Here is a 15,888-nt window from a genome sequence, read left to right as displayed (position 1 = left end):
TAATTGGAAATGGCGGGGGAGAGCTGGAGAGTCGTTGGGGCTCACGAGGAAGCCCTCCCCAGAGCCCGAAGAGGATGTCAGTGAGGGCAGAAGAAGCCCCAAATAGGCCAGAAGCACAGTGGGGCTTTGTTTCGGCTGCTTAGCTTACCCGCCTAACAGCTGACACTCAGGGTAGCGCAGCAGCAAGTACCACTTTCCTGCATATCCAACCTCTAGCCGGCTCAGAGCTTCAACTCCAGATATTTGGGTCTGGACTGGGGAGAGACCGGGAGAATAAGGGGGCTGGAGAGCAGGAAGAAATGGGAGTTTGGAGGGTTTTTAGATGGTGCTCCCCTCTATGCGAAATCGCATAGAGGAGATACCTGTAGCTCACATGAAACTACCTATCTCTTGTCCAAGTCCAGCTTAGTTTGAATCACAAAACAGCATCATGGACTCTCAAACCATCCCTTCTCATGGCTGTATTATAATTCAGACTGAGCTGAAAACACCCCACCATTTCTCAGGGACATTTTTGATAACACTGAAAAACGCCTCCCACGTCCCGTGACCATTTGGTATTCTGCATTTGCTGATTTGCAAAATTGGTCTCTCTCATCCTCACTTCAGACTGCCCTTGCTGAGATGACCACACGGTCAAATCTGACCGGTTGTGATATTAACTACAGTTTTTCTGGTTGCATCATAACGTCGGGCTTAGCGACCTCCATTTCATTCATTACATACACGACTAACGTCACGCGACTCACTCAGAACAAGGTAGAAGCAGCAGCTAGTTGAAAATATTAGAACTGCATGGGGGTTTCAGTTTAAACATGGGCCCTTTGTACCATTTCAGTTTGGGGGGAGGATTCTACTCCACTAAATCAGCACTTTCGTTTTTAAAATTAAGGGAAGAGGACATTGCCAGGAGAAGGAAAAAGGCAAAGCAAATGAGAATCATCAGAATATATTAAAACTAGTGGAAGAGAGCAAAAGAAGAAAAAATATTGAGGCATAATAGAGACTTAAAAAAAAAAAGTATTACGGTACAAGCTTTGGTAGAATAACATTCATTTCATCAGATGGATGATGTTCTACTTGCAGGCATGTATTCACAGAGAGGAGACTGTAAGCAGTGAGGGAAGAGAAAAATGCGATGCTCAAAGGACGGAGAGACAATTCAATTAGACCTTGAATGTATGCAAAACAAGCACAGTGACCCTTCAGAACAGCAGTGATAGCATACATTCCGGCTCTAATGGAGTTGTCACTGCTTGCACCTTTCTCATTTCATTTCCCCCTGACCTCACTGATTTTGCAACCTTGGCATTTTCAATTAAGGATTGGATACTTCACGTATTTGACAATGTGGACGCTATGTTAGGTACAAGATAGATAGATAGATAAATAGATAGATAGATAGATAGATGATAGATAGATAGATATCTTTATTGTCATTGTCCCTTGCGGAACAATGAAATTGAAAAACTACATAAAATACATAAAACTACATAAAACTATCACAAAACTACATAAAACTGCATAAAAACTACATAAAAACTACTACAAAGCTTATACCCTAACAAATTTGTTGACTGCTGCAGCTCTGGCCTTCTGGGAGCTGGAGGGAAGGGAAGGGTTAACTGAGAGGTTATTGATGAATGTCGCAAGATCGGAAGAAATTGGGCAGATTTGGGTTGAAACTGGAGGCCGAAAGGAGTGGGATTGGGAGAAGCCCATGGATGTATTCAGAGCAGACTCGTCATAATCAATGGACCCAGGTTAGGCATGGCCATTCATTTCAATGGCTCTACTCTGAGTAGCACTAACACGGCACACAACTCTATGAATTCAAGTGGCAGAATTGTGGGTGGAGCTTGGTTTGAGGGCAAAGGAAGAAGGTGGAGAATTAAGACTGGAAATCCTGAGGAATCGGGAAGAACACTGTAGCAAATGAGATGGAACCGGTAGGGTCTAGAAAGCTAAGGTCCTGCCGGTCGCTGTGAAAACAGGATGCTGGGCTAGACGGGCTTTTGGTCTGATCCAGCAGGGCTCCTCTTATCATAGAATTGTAGAGTTGGAGGGACCTCAAAGGTCATCTAGTCCAACCCCCTGCACTGCATGAATCTCAGCTAAAGCATCCATGGCAGATGGCCATCCAACCTCTGCTTAAAAACCACCAATGAAGGAGAGTCCAAAACCTCCTGAGGGAGTCCGTTCCACTGTTGAATGGTTCTTAGTGTCAGAAAGTTCTTCCTGATGTTTAGTCAGAATCTCCTTTCTTGTAACTTGGCAGTCCTACACTCCAGAGAAGGAGAAAACAAGCTTGCTCCACAACCCTTGAGATATTTGACTATACCTATCGTATCTCCTCTCAGTCTCTTCTTTTCCAGGCTAAACATACCCAGCTGCTTCAACCATTCCTCATCAGGTTTGGTTTCCAGATCCTTGACCATCTTATAACAATTAATATAATTTTATTATATTACTCCCGCCTATCTGGCTGGGTATGGCTGGCTATGGTTTTCCCAGTAGTGATGTATGGAAGTGATAGCTGGACCATAGAGAAGGCTGATCGCCGAAGAATTGATGCTTTCGAATTATGGTGCTGGAGGAGACTCTTGAGAGTCCCATGGACTGCAAGAAGATCAAACCGATCCATCCCAAAGGAAATCAGCCCTGAGTGCTCACTGGAAGGACAGATCCTGAAGCTGAGGCTCCAAGACTTTGGCCACCTCATGAGAAGAGAAGACTCCCTGGAAAAGACCCTGATGTTGGGAAAGATGGAGGGCACAAGGAGAAGGGCACAAGAGACGACAAGATGGTTGGACAGTGTTCTCGAAGCTACCGGCATGAGTTTGACCAAACTGCGGGAGGCAGTGGAAGACAGGAGTGCCTGACATGCTCTGGTCCATGGAGTCACGAAGAGTCAGACACGACTAAACAGCTAAATAACAAATCGTATCTCCTCTCAGTCTCTTCTTTTCGAGGCTAAACATACCCAGCTCCTTCAACCATTCCTCATCAGGCTTGGTTTCCAGACCCTTGAGCATCTTATAACGATAAATATAATTTTATTATATTAATCCCACCCATCTGGCTGGGTTACCCCAGCCACATTCTTGGTTGCCCTCCTATGCACACATTCCAGCTTGTCAACACCTTTCTTAAAACTGTGGCATCCACAACTGGACACAGGACTCTGGGTGTTCACAGAGTGTGATTTCAGAGGCATCTCCACAAAAGCAGGACTTGACCCGAGAAAAGGAGAGTTGAAGTGGGGGCTAGCTAGACACGGCAACCCTTTTCAGCCGTGGGACCCACAACGGCTAAGTAAAGTGGGCCAAGAAAGGCCCACAGCTGGCGCGAGATGAAAATCAAAGCGGGGAGAATTGAGAGAGAAGAATGCCGACCACAGAAATGACTGGCAGGGAGCCAGGTCTGAAGGGTAACAACAGGAGCTGGGGGAAAGAATTTGTCGTGGAATTAAATTTACCACAAAGGAAAGGAGGAAGGGTGTGGAGGAGACTAGTTGTGCACAGCGGGGGAAATGTGCATTCCTCTCCTGTCCTTAAGACTGGAATTTTCGGAGAGCTACAACTAAGGCTGAATGAAACATCTCGGGATTAAAACAGCCTGAGGATGTGCGTGTGTGGAACTGAGGCAGATAGATGCTCCCAAGAATGGGGACTGCTTCATTCAAGCTAAGAAGGTGTGAGCGAGACCAATTTAGATTTTTATTTGTACAGAGGAAGCTTTAAGAACGCTTTATTCTAACCTGCTTGCCCTCTTCCTCCAAACGAGCTTCGGTCATAAAAACTCTCTATTAAAAAAATGAAGAACAGTGTGAAGACGACAGCGAGGAGGGGGAGAACGGACCGAAAGGAAGAGAGGCGTTTTTTTCTTCTGCAAAAACAAGGCCTGGCAAATTGTTACAAATGGACCCAAGTCTGGGAGGGCTGATTAAGCAGCTGACACTGTGGAATTAATGACCGTCTCCCCTCCAGAGAACAGGAGCAAAAATCCAGCACAGGGAGTCGGGAGGAGAATAAATCTGAGGGAATGGGACAGATCAGCGTTAAGAGTCCTATCAATAATGAAATTTAACACAGCCCGGCAGCTGGCTCAGACAAGCCTCAAACGAAGGCAGCAGAGAAAGCGGTGGCTCATTCGCACTGGGGTTGCCCCATAGCAGAACCCAATTTCCTCCCCCCACCCTCTGACCCCCAAATACCACCGTGGCAAGTTCAACCACACATATTATCACAGGGCAAAGATCCCTGAGTTGCTAGACAAATCTGTACCAGGGGCTAGCTAACGTACGTTATCCCCAGGTAACAATCTCCGTCTCGCTCGATCCAACTTGCAATTTGTTTAAGTATGTTAAGAGCGGGTGAGCGAGAGGTTGGAGTGAGCCAAATCACCGATCAAGGGCTTTTGATCTGACTTTTGGGATCAGTGATCATAAAAAAACCAAACACAAATAGAGGAGTCGATGTTTTTCTCTGTTTCCCACTTGCAATGCTGCTTGTTCACTTGGGTTGTTATTTGTTTGCTTTTTAAAAAATAAATAAATGTTGGTTTGTTAACAACAACAGCAATGTTCAGAGATAACAAAAAGCAAGAAAATAACCAACATTGTAAGCTGTAAAGCATCATAGCCTGGAAGGACAAAAGTAGAAAGATACAGAATTGCTCCAAAGGGATAATAAAATATTAACTCATATAAAAATTCGCTTTACATATGGACTGGTGAAAAACAAATGTATTCTCCACCATTGTTGAGAATCACGGTACCATACAGGTTTAAATGAGCCAGATATTTGCATGTACGTGTGGCACTGAGTGACCATGTGCCTCAATATTTGTATAAGAAATAAAATCATGCTTTTTTAATAAAGAACGACAGTAATGCGAGCTCTGTATCAAGTTTATGGGATAGCTGTTCAAGACAGGCAGTTTGCCTTTAAAAATAAAACAATTTAATAAAACAATTCAGTAAAAAAAGTTTAAATAATAAAATAACACAATATTCACTTTCGAAAAATGCTTTTTTCCTTAAAAAAAGGCTACTAAACACCAATGAGCCATTCCTACCCTTAGCGCTGAGCAAATAAACTCTTAACTTGTGAGCTACAGCAGCCTGTTGCTTGCTATTACAAGTAAGAACACTTCACATATGGCAAGTGTGTTCTCATGCAATAAATCCATTGTTGTGACAGAACCGCGAGAAAAACACGTTATTGGATGGGAAAAGAACCAGATACCGACTTGAGTGTCAGAAGACTACGTTGAATTTCAACAGCGTCTCCGTCTCCAGGCATGTCTTTGTAATGGAAACAGGAGATTGAAAAGAAGATGGCCAAGTTTAATTCAACAACGTGGCCCATCCTCTCAGACAACTCAATCTGAGAGCCATTATTATGACTGGATTGCCCCACACAAAATGTGTGGTATTTGAAAACAGTGAAAGCAGCCATTATGGGAGAAGTTTCTCCCTCCCTCTCGTTCATCCCGCTCCCTCTGTGTCTGCATTTAGCTGCAATTAAAATACACTATTTCATGGTAATTAGTGCGAAATAAAGACTGGGACTTGAGGAGACCTCCTTTCAGAAGTTATTAAGATCTGTAGCACCACCCACCCCTTCCTGGCCTGGCCACGATTCCATTTTCAGTACTTGTGGGCAAAGGCTGAAGAAAGTTGAGGAATGAAGGGTAAGTCTGAGTATCTGCACTACGCTTGTTAAAAGACCACGGCAGCCATGCCCTCCTCTCCAATCATCAGTGTCAGTAGGGACTTTTACAACTAGGGATTTATAATGACTCTTAAAACAAATCCCTCATGACAAGTGGATTTAAGACTGGGGCAGAGCGTTCAGAGCCAAACCGAAGCAGAAACAACCAGCTCCATCATATCCACACAGCCCACAAGGAGAAACGGACAGAAAAGCTCAAGATACACGTTGATCTACCCACACGTAGTTGCTATCTCTGAGAAACGTAGAAAATAACAGGATATATTTATCCGAAAGTCTTCAAACTCACACGAACCTTTAAAATGTTAGCTGATGAAGATGAATACATCGAAACAGGGCCCTGTCCTGGTTTCTGATCCATAACTGACTTCTGACTTCTGTGTAAATAATATGATAAGGTAAATAACTATATAGTGCAATATTAAATTAAGAAATGTGGAGAAAGGTATATTACGGAGAATTATCAGACATGTTGATGGAAGTAAAAAAAAAAGGACGTTGGTGATAATTGGATGTTTAATGTTGTAGAAATTTATATTGGAAAATTAATAAAAATTATGACAAACGGAGGGACGTCCAAGTATCTGGGCCTGAGGGGTGGAGCGAACAGGACTGAGGGATAGTCTAGCACAGTTTTTGCTGACTTGATGTCCTCCAGATGTTGCCAAGCTACATCTCCCATCAGCCCCAGCCTGCTCTGGGAGTTGTAGTTCCAACAACTGCAGGGTGTCAGGCGGGCAACACCAACTTGTGGAATGAAGCGTATTATGCAGCTAAAGAGAAGGCACTGGCACGGGATGGGCAATATTTGGTTCACCGAGTAGGATTCTGGTCTGTGGTGCTATCAGCCCATTTTGAACTGCCTGCGGCCGACTTTTCCAGCCGGCCATTGCGGTTGCGCAGCAAGCAAGCAGCTAGATAGCGCTCGACCTACAGAGCTTCCCGGCTGAAGCTCTGCAGTGCTTGACAGATATAAGACAAAGTGGAAACGTGAACGTGCAAAGCTGCTCGGAGCAGAACTTGGCCTGATCCCTCGAGACGGCATAGGAAAGAAATCTTTTAAAAAAGCAAATGAAAAGAAAGGCTGTTTTGCCCTTTGGCTCTCCCGCGTGCCATTTCCGTATCATAAGGTTGTTGAGTTTGGGGTTGGTTTGTTTTCAAAGTTAAAACCTGCGCTGCTCCTTGCTTGGGGCTGCTTGCTGAACTGGAAGATCACTCTTAACATTTTTTAAACAATCATTTCATGGCACAGAAAGAGGCTCGTTCCCAAGCAGCTCCTATAGGACTGTATATCTCCCTTACTCCGTGGCTTCTAAATGTCAGGCTAGAGGTCTTGCTTAGATTTGGAGCAGAAAAAGGACCAATTCATTATAGCCATTTTCCAGGTTAGCTCTCCACTCCAGTTTGGGGGTGTGGGTGGAACGAATCGATCTCGAGAAGGAAGGCTCTAATGCAAGTTCTTGTATCTTCAACGCCATTACTTTCAGAGCTGCCGTTAAATCATTTTAGCCTCCGCAGTCCCAAGGCTACAAAAAGCTATCCATGGCTGCTGTCCAAACCTATAACGCGAGATCCCAAAGCCAGCCCCTCTTAAAATAAAAAATTGGAAGCCAGAAGGAAATGGACAGTTCTCCCCTAACAAAAGCAAGCAGGCCTCCAACAGCACTGTGGATTTGGAGAACAAAAGAAAACGTTATTTTTGGTTATATTTAGTTCTCGCAGCGGGGCTTGAAGCAGCCGTCGAAACCAGGAGAGGAAAGAACGAGAGAGGCAGGGTGGAACTGGAAGCAATTTCCCCAGCTTGGCTTTTTCGGAGGTACTTTCCTCACTTCCTAGAGTTAAAGTGTGGCTTTTAACAGCTCAAAGGCGGCTGAGTCAGTGTTGCTTTTAAATGCGTTCTTGGCACAGAGACGTGGATTTGATTTTAAAAAAAAAAGTTCCAGGAGAGAAAGCCGGTTTAAAACAAAAACAAAAGCCTCGCACAACTTGACTGAGGTAAGCTTTTGAGCCGTTCGTCTGGAGGAGGGAATCCTTCAGATGCGAAGATTCTCCTCCAGCTCAACCGTCTTCCAAGCACTTTATTCTCCCACAACAGATGGGAGTCAGAGTGCGCAGGTTCTTTAATGAGGGGAGGCGTGTTAATTAGGCTAGAAAGCAGCCAGGAAGGCCTCCGGGGTTCCCACCATCCGCAAGGCGAGGGGAGGAAATACCTGAGAGAGCTGTGCCCCCGAGACAATATTATTTTTTTTCAATGGCCACCTTTGGTTATGTCTCTTGAGATGCTCCATCTGTCTATTCATCTACACATGGAACGCTGTCGGGCTCAGGTTCCCAGAAACACTTCACAAGGGTGCATTGTGGAAGTCGAGGGTGGAATTAGCAGAGAGATCATTAGGCCGAACGATCTGGCAGTCAGCAGAAGTGAAATCTGCATGCCGTTACAGTGGTACCTCGGGTTAAGAACTTAATCTGTTCTGGAGGTCCCTTCTTAACCTGAAACTGTTCTTAACCTGAGGTACCACTTTAGCTAACGCTTTCTCCCGCTGCTGCTGCGCCACCGCCGTGCAATTTCTGTTCTCATCCTGAAGCAAAGTTCTTAACCTGAGGTACCATTTCTGGGTTAGCGGAGTCTGTAACCTGAAGCGCCTGTAACCTGAAGTGTCTGTAACCTGAGGTACCACTGGAATGTGTATGGGTTGCGTCCCCTTCAAGGAGGTGGGGGTTACCAGGTGAAAATAATAGTCCCTTCCCTTGCCCCAATTATCTGGCTGAAATAAATGCTTCCTAATTTTGGTTGCTCCTTCCTGGATCACTGCCTTGTCGTGATGAATGGGCTTGAATAACTCAGAGAAGCTACGAGCTCAGAGAAGCTATGAGCCCTGGAACGGATTAATCCATTTTGCATTACTTTCTATGGGGAACTGCACCTTGGTTTTGGAATGGACTTACAGAACGGATTAAGTTCGAGAACCAAGGTACCACTGTACTGGTGTTATCAGTACCATGCTCTAACCAACTGAGCCAACTCTCCCTGTGTTCTTAGTTCCAGTTTTTATACACAACTTTCAAGACACTAAAAGATTCATTTCCACTTACATCTTGTAACCAATAACTAGTATTTGCTGTATGTATACAGTCATACCTCGGGTTGAATGTGCCTCAGGTTGAGCACTTTCGGGTTGCGCTCCGCGGCAATCCGGAAGTAACGGAGCTCGTTACTTCCGGGTTTCGGCGCATGTGCAGACGCTCAAAATGACGTCACGTGCATGCGCGGAAGTGGCAAAACACGGCCCGCACACGCGCAGACGCACCGTCGCGTCTTACGTTCTATTCAGGATGCGAACGGGGCTACGGAACTGATCCCGTTCAGAATATTTAGAATTAGCCAAATTGACAGATATAATAAGACAAAAACCAAAAAGTGAATTGAAAAACGAATGGGAGTGCCTAAATGAATACCTTAAAAGCCAAGGTTCGAGGACAGAAATCTGGCTGAGTCTGGAAAAACCTTGTGAAGTGAAAGGATAAGAAAAAGGGATTTATATCTAGATGCTAGGATAGAGATGATAAGGAAAACAAGAAAACATAATGAGAGGTAAAGAAGGTGCTGTGGGATTGGTAGAAGTCAGTGTTTTTCTTTTTAGTGTTTATATTATTAACTTGTAAGATATGGATTTGGGGGTTTTTTGTATGCTGGTTTTTGTGTATTGTGTATTGTTATTTTTCGTGCTGATGCTGTTGTGTGGAAAATACTAACAAAATTTATTATATTTTTTAAAAAAGAGAAAGAATGTCACTGAAACACAATGAGTATGGACATTTCTACAGAACGTCTTTCTCCCTTAAGTGGGCAATTTATCGCAATACCACAGATGTGAAAGGTATACGCAAAATCCCAGGACCAATTCCTTCTTTCTTCTCATATACAGAATTTTGTAAGTTAAAAGTAAAGGGTAAAGGGACCCCTGACCATTAAGTCTAGTCGTGGCTGACTCTGGGGTTGCGGCGCTCATCTTGCTTTATTGGCCGAGGGAGCCAGTGTACAGCTTCCGGGTCATGTGGCCAGCATGACTAAGCCACTTCTGGCGAACCAGAGCAGCGCACGGAAGTGCTGTTTACCTTCCCACCGGAGCGGTACCTATTTATCTACTTGCACTTTGACGTGCTTTCAAACTGCTTGGTTGGCAGGAGCTGGGACCAAGCAACGGGAGCTCACCCCGTTGCGGGGATTCGAACCGCCGACCTTCTGATCGGCAAGTCCTAGGCTCTGTGGTTTAACCCACAGCGCCACCCGTGTTCCTTTTGTAGTATCTGTCAATTTAGGGCTCATCCCCAAGGCTGTGGCCTACGGAGAGCTGACTTCTGGCACCAGGCCGGTTGTAAATAATGTCTGCAAATATGACATGAAGGCTGTAGGAATCTCTTGCAGATGACCGCAGTGCCTGGAAACAGACAGGCAGTCAGATTAGTGACCAAAGAAGGAATGTCTTTGGGAGGAGCATGGGGAAAAGAAACCCCCTATAGCAGCACATCCAGACGCCTTCATCTGCCCTAGCTTCAACAAAACATGTCTCTCCTGTATCGGTCTCTACAGCCACAGCAGGCGCTGAAACTCTCCAAAGGTTTGACTTCAAGGCACACTCCTCCATCGCCTCCTGAGACAGATGGATGCCAGCAACTGGCAATTTAGGGTTTCTTCCTTTTGTGCCATATTCCTAGGCACAGGAATAGGCTTTGAAGCTTCACACACCTAGATAGTTTTGGGGTCTTTTGTACCCAGGAAGACCAGCATTTTATCACTGAATTGCAGCCAACAGCAACTGGGTTTTCTGCAGATTACCACTGGCTCTGTTTCAGCAGTAAAACACGGGTTTCCTTGGGACAAATAGCCAACAACTCTCAGACATGGAGCTTTGAAGTGAGGATATGTTCCTGGAAAGCAAACAGAAGTCTGGTTGAGTGCTAAATTGAGTGATTTCACAACTGTGCAATGCAGGACACAACAGAGTCTTAGCCTAGCCAATTTTTTATGGTATAAGTTTTTGTGGACTACAGTTAATGTCATCAGATGCATCTTGAATTGCAGGTATGTATAGTTAAAGCTATGGTTTTCCCAGTAGTGATGTATGGAAGTGAGAGCTGGACCATCAAGAAGGCTGATTGCCAAAGAATTGGTGCTTTTGAATTCTGGTGCTGGAGGAGACTCTTGAGAGTCCCATGGACTGCAAGAAGATCAAACCTCTCCATTCTGAAGGAAATCAGCCCTGAGTGCTCACTGGAAGGACAGATCCTGAAGCTGAGGCTCCAATACTTTGGCCACCTCATGAGAAGAGAAGACTCCCTGGAAAAGAGCCTGATGCTGGGAAAGACGGAGGGTACAAGGAGAAGGGGACGGCAGAGGACGAGATGGCTGGACAGTGTTCTTGATGCTACTAACATGAGTTTGACCAAACTGCGGGAGGCAGTGGTAGACAGGAGTGCCTGGTGTGCTCTGGTCCATGGGGTCACGAAGAGTTGGACACGACTAAATGACTAAATAACAACATACAAGCAGGAGGTGTGGGGAGGCTGTAAACAGCGAGGTCAGGAGGAAATAAAATGCTGGAAAAGTACAGAAATGGATAATAATGCACAGTATTTAAACATGGTAATTCACAAAATAATGACTATGTAATACATGGCCTGCTATTTATGGCCAGCATCTGAAAGTTTATGCCATAATAAATTTGAATAAATAAATAAAACCATGCCATGGGTTAAGAAGAGAGTGGAAAATGATATACACCAACACTCTTGAGATAACAGAATTAATCACGGCGGTAGAATTTTTTACACTAGAGTCACTGCTCTGAGTTACTTTAGTGAACTATCCAATATTGTTTAGACATTTTAATGCAATGAACTCAAGCTCATTCCACTCCTTAACATAATCAAAGCCAACATGAGATGTATTTTGTTAACCTTTCTTAAAATTAAATACTACAACACAATTGAAATCAGTGCTACAAAACCAAAGATTAAATATTGTCCAAGAAGAGCAGAACAATTTAAAACCGTAAGCCTAGAAACGTACCCCAAAGTTCAAAAAGTAAAAGTCTGTTTTTTGCTTTGTTTGTTTTTTAAGTTGGAAATCAAAAGAAGTACTTTCCCTGACACTTCTACTTTAGTAAGGAAAGGACAATGTGGAGGAAAGATTTATAGGGTGTGTGTATGTGATTTCTAGTTAGTGATACAATTTTTATCCTCAACTTGACAGGATGTAGAAAATAATTACAAATGAAAAGGTTATTCATAATTTTTAAATGAGTTAATTAGTAAACCCAGTCAGAGTCACTCATTACATTAATTAATAATTGATTATACTTGAAATTAAACACAGTTTTTCATTAAATCTAATTAAATATCTGCATCCCCCCCCCACATGGTGATTAGATCAGAGGGCCCGATAGCAGCTCTCCTCATTAACTATGTTTATGCAGTGCTCAACCAATTACTTTTGATTTTGAATAATTCTTTTAGAATTTGGAAATTACGGACTCATGATCCCCACCAGCATAACATGACCAATAATTCCCCACCAACTACCACCTTTAGCTTGGGTGCAACTTGCCAATCTACTTTGGCATGTGGAAGATACTTCAAAACAATCAGATAGGCTACGAAAAAGAATTAAGGTTTATATCCAAAGTAGTGCTACGTAAAGGCCCTGTCCGCACAGGGATTTCTGTTTGTGCAAAGGCACGTTCTCCAACTCTCTTTCCCATGTAATGCTCCCTAAAGTTGTTCCAAGGGTTCCCCCAACCCTTTTGAGCAATTTGGGTAGGGTGTGGGGCCAGTGCCAGATTTAGGTAAAGGGTAAAGGGACCACTGACTGTTACGTCCAGTCGTGGCTGACTCTGGGGTTGAGGCGCTCATCTCGCTTTATTGGCCGAGGGAGCCGGTGTACAGCTTCCAGGTCATGTGGCCAGCATGACTAAGCCGCTTCTGGCAAACCAGAGCAGCGCGCAGAAACACCGTTTACCTTCCTGCCGGAGCGGTACCTATTTATCTACTTGTACTTTGTGGTGCTTTTGAACTGCTAGGTGGGCAGGAGCAATGGCAGCTCACCCTGTTGTGGGGATTCGAACCGCCAACCTTCTGATCGGCAAGCCCTAGGCCACATTTACGTATAAGCTAAACAAGCTATAGCTTAGGGCCCCACTCTCTTGCCCCCCCAAAAAAAAATTAAAGGGGAAAAAACTGGATGCACATTTCCAAAATATAAAAGACTAATAAAATAAAAAACAAATAAAATAAAACCCATGTACGGCAACGGTGTTTTGTCTTGTGTAGGCTCCTATGATGTAAGTCATGGGCCCTGCCTGCTAGCCTGCTCCCTAAAATATCACTGGTTTGCTCCTTTCTATATATAGGGTGCCTCCATTCTGCATGGAAGAGGCAACATGTGCAAACGGCTTGAGATACCTACCTATCAGGTCCATAAATTACCATATAGCATATATTCGACACATAAAACCGGTGGCAATTTGTTGTTGACAAAGGACAGCTGGACAAATAAAGAGCCCCATTACCTTCAGTAGCCTAGGGCCTCATCAAACCTAAATCCGGCCCTGTGTGGGGCACACACAAGAGTGGGGTGGGGAGAGTGGAGGTTTTGTTGCGCAAGTATAAATCGTTGCACTAACGGAACAGGTGAAGCAGACAGCCCCTAAATGCTTATGTAAAAAAAAAGAAAGAAAGGAAGAGGAAGATGAAGACATTTTCACACATCCAACTCACCCCCCTGGCCAACAAGTCCTGCCTGCTTTTGATGGATGCCAAAGTTCTGCAGGAACTAGGGACAAGTTCCTCTGACACGCGGAGATAATGTCCCAACATCTACTTGGCGCATAAAGATAACGCAAGATAAATGGGACGCCGGGGTTGGACATACTTGGCAAATGATGAAAGGTGACTGCACCTTCTATCAAGCTGCTATCAATTTAATGCTCGCTGATTAATCACTTCTCCTTCTGCTATGGAGCACGCTAAAAAACCGTAAGCACGGTGGCAATCTTTTGAGAGCCGGGGTTGGGGGTGGAAGAGAGATTTGGCCATTAAAGAAATATCCGCCGGAAGAATACGGCCGCAGAAGAAATAATCTGTTGGTGACAAATTGCACGCACGAGGGACGCACAAGCAGGAAAAGTCCTATTTTCTACTCACATGTGCAGCTTGCAGCAAGTTATAACACTAATGCTTTACCGTTCGATGGCATGGAAGAAGGGGAGGCAAAATCAACAGGGAGCTCGATTTTGCTGCATGGGAACAAGCGCTTTTACCTAGGCTTAAAGAGTCCTAGGAACATAATTACAGTGGTGCCCTGCAAGACGAATGCCTCGCAAGACGAAAAACCCGCTAGACGAAAGGGTTTTCCGATGCGCTTCGCAAGACGAATTTCCCTATGGGCTTGCTTCGCAAGACGAAAACATCTTGCGAGTCTTGCAATTTTTTTCGCTTCCCCCCTTTTTCTAAGCCGCTTAGCCGCTAATAGCCTTTTAGCCGCTAAGCCGCTAAGCCTTTAATAGCCGCTAAACCGCTAATAGCGCTAATCCGCTAATGGGGTTGCTTTGCAAGACGAAAAAACCGCTAGACGAAGAGACTCGCGGAACGGATTATTTTCGTCTTGCGAGGCACCACTGTATAGCAGCATGACCATCCCCATCTATTGGGTTGTGGGTTTGTTGTTGTTTTTTTGTAAGGTTTCAGGGTTTTTTTTTCTAATGGAAACAAATACAAAACTGGGACTGACATGTTAAGCTGGCGTCTCAGCCAAGGAGAAAAGAGAGACATAAACCGTAAGTAATTGTTTTCTGAATTGCAGAAGCATCATCAGCAAGAGAGCAGCAGGGAGGTAGAAAATATAGGAAAAGAAATGGGGGTGAGAATTCCAGTCACAAAGAGGTCTGTGTGTTTTCACTTAGACCGACACATTACAAGCTGAATTCTTCAGGGACTCGCTTAGGTACAACCACATTCCGGAGACAGCCTCCCTGCTCCATTACGCAATAATTCTGAGAGATGATTTAATTATTACATAACAGAATTTGGAGGCTGTTGTGCCCAAGAGCACCCCAAAAAAGAATTGAATCAGAAATGGGCTGGTAAAGACACAGTTGAAAGCCTTTATCCTTATCCCGCAAGATCACTGTCCCCACCCCTCAAAGTCTTCAATCCTTTCTTGCCTTAAAAGTATTGGAAAAGCTGGAAAATTGAGAAAGGCCACTTTCCATGTTTGCCAGCTATTGTGCGAAGATTCCGAAAGGGGATAAAAAACATTCCAGATTTTGTATCTGGAATGTTTTGCCCCAAATTGCACAGACTTCATAGATGGGTGAACCTGCAGACTGCTCTTCCAACCACCACTACCCCATTTGCAACTCCATTCACCTGATTTATCGGGGAAGGGGGTGGAAACAAAGAAATCAAGAATGGGTATTAATCTCAAGGTTAAGTTGAGTACTGGGCTACTCTGGGGGCAAGCTGACTCTTCTACTAACCTGCCCCCCTCCCTTCCCACAAGATGTTTCCCTGTCGAAATTCAGAAATCACCAAAAAGGAAATAACCACATGCCGCCACTCCAAGTGAGCTGTTATCTACTGCTTGCCCTCTAGGTATTTGTAGGTGTCTCCATTTCTCTAAGAGCAGAATATGCATTTACCGTATTTTTCACTCCATGACGCACTTTCCTAAAAAGTAAGGGGAAATGTCTGTGTGTCTTATGGAGCGAATGCATGGTCCCTGGAGCCAAATTGCTTTTTTTAAAAAAATGCTTTTTTCATGCTTTTTTTTTTAAAAGAGGGAAGTGGGTGTTGAAACAAAGCCGCTGATCGGCAAGCAATCGGGAGGGAGATAAGGGATGCTAACAATAAAGGAGGCTGCCTGGGAGTGGGGAGGTAAAGATAGCGAACTTGCAAGGAGAGGAGACAGGAAGACTAAAGCAATGAGGAGAGAAATTAGAAGAAAAGGAGGAGCAAAAAACTGTTCCAGCTAAGGAAAAGACACTAAGGCAAACAAGAGGAAAGGGAGTATTGAAAGGAAACAGCTGATCAGTAAGGGATCGGGAGGGAGATAAGGGACACTAGCGATAAAGGAGGCTGCCTGGGAGGG

At 44.4% G+C, this 15,888-nt stretch overlaps 1 protein-coding gene across 11 annotated transcripts in view; it reads right to left on the bottom strand.

Annotated features, from left to right (window-relative positions):
• TENM4 (teneurin transmembrane protein 4) overlaps positions 1–15,888 on the bottom strand; it is a 628,724-nt gene that overhangs the window by 191,429 nt on the left and 421,407 nt on the right. The window lies entirely within an intron of this gene.

Source organism: Podarcis melisellensis (assembly GCF_964234715.1).
Source record: "Podarcis melisellensis genome assembly, chromosome: 4".
NCBI classification, from domain to species: domain Eukaryota; kingdom Metazoa; phylum Chordata; class Lepidosauria; order Squamata; family Lacertidae; genus Podarcis; species Podarcis melisellensis.
The sequence above is the reverse complement of the archived record's forward strand: the minus strand, read 5'-3'. Positions and strand labels throughout refer to the sequence as shown.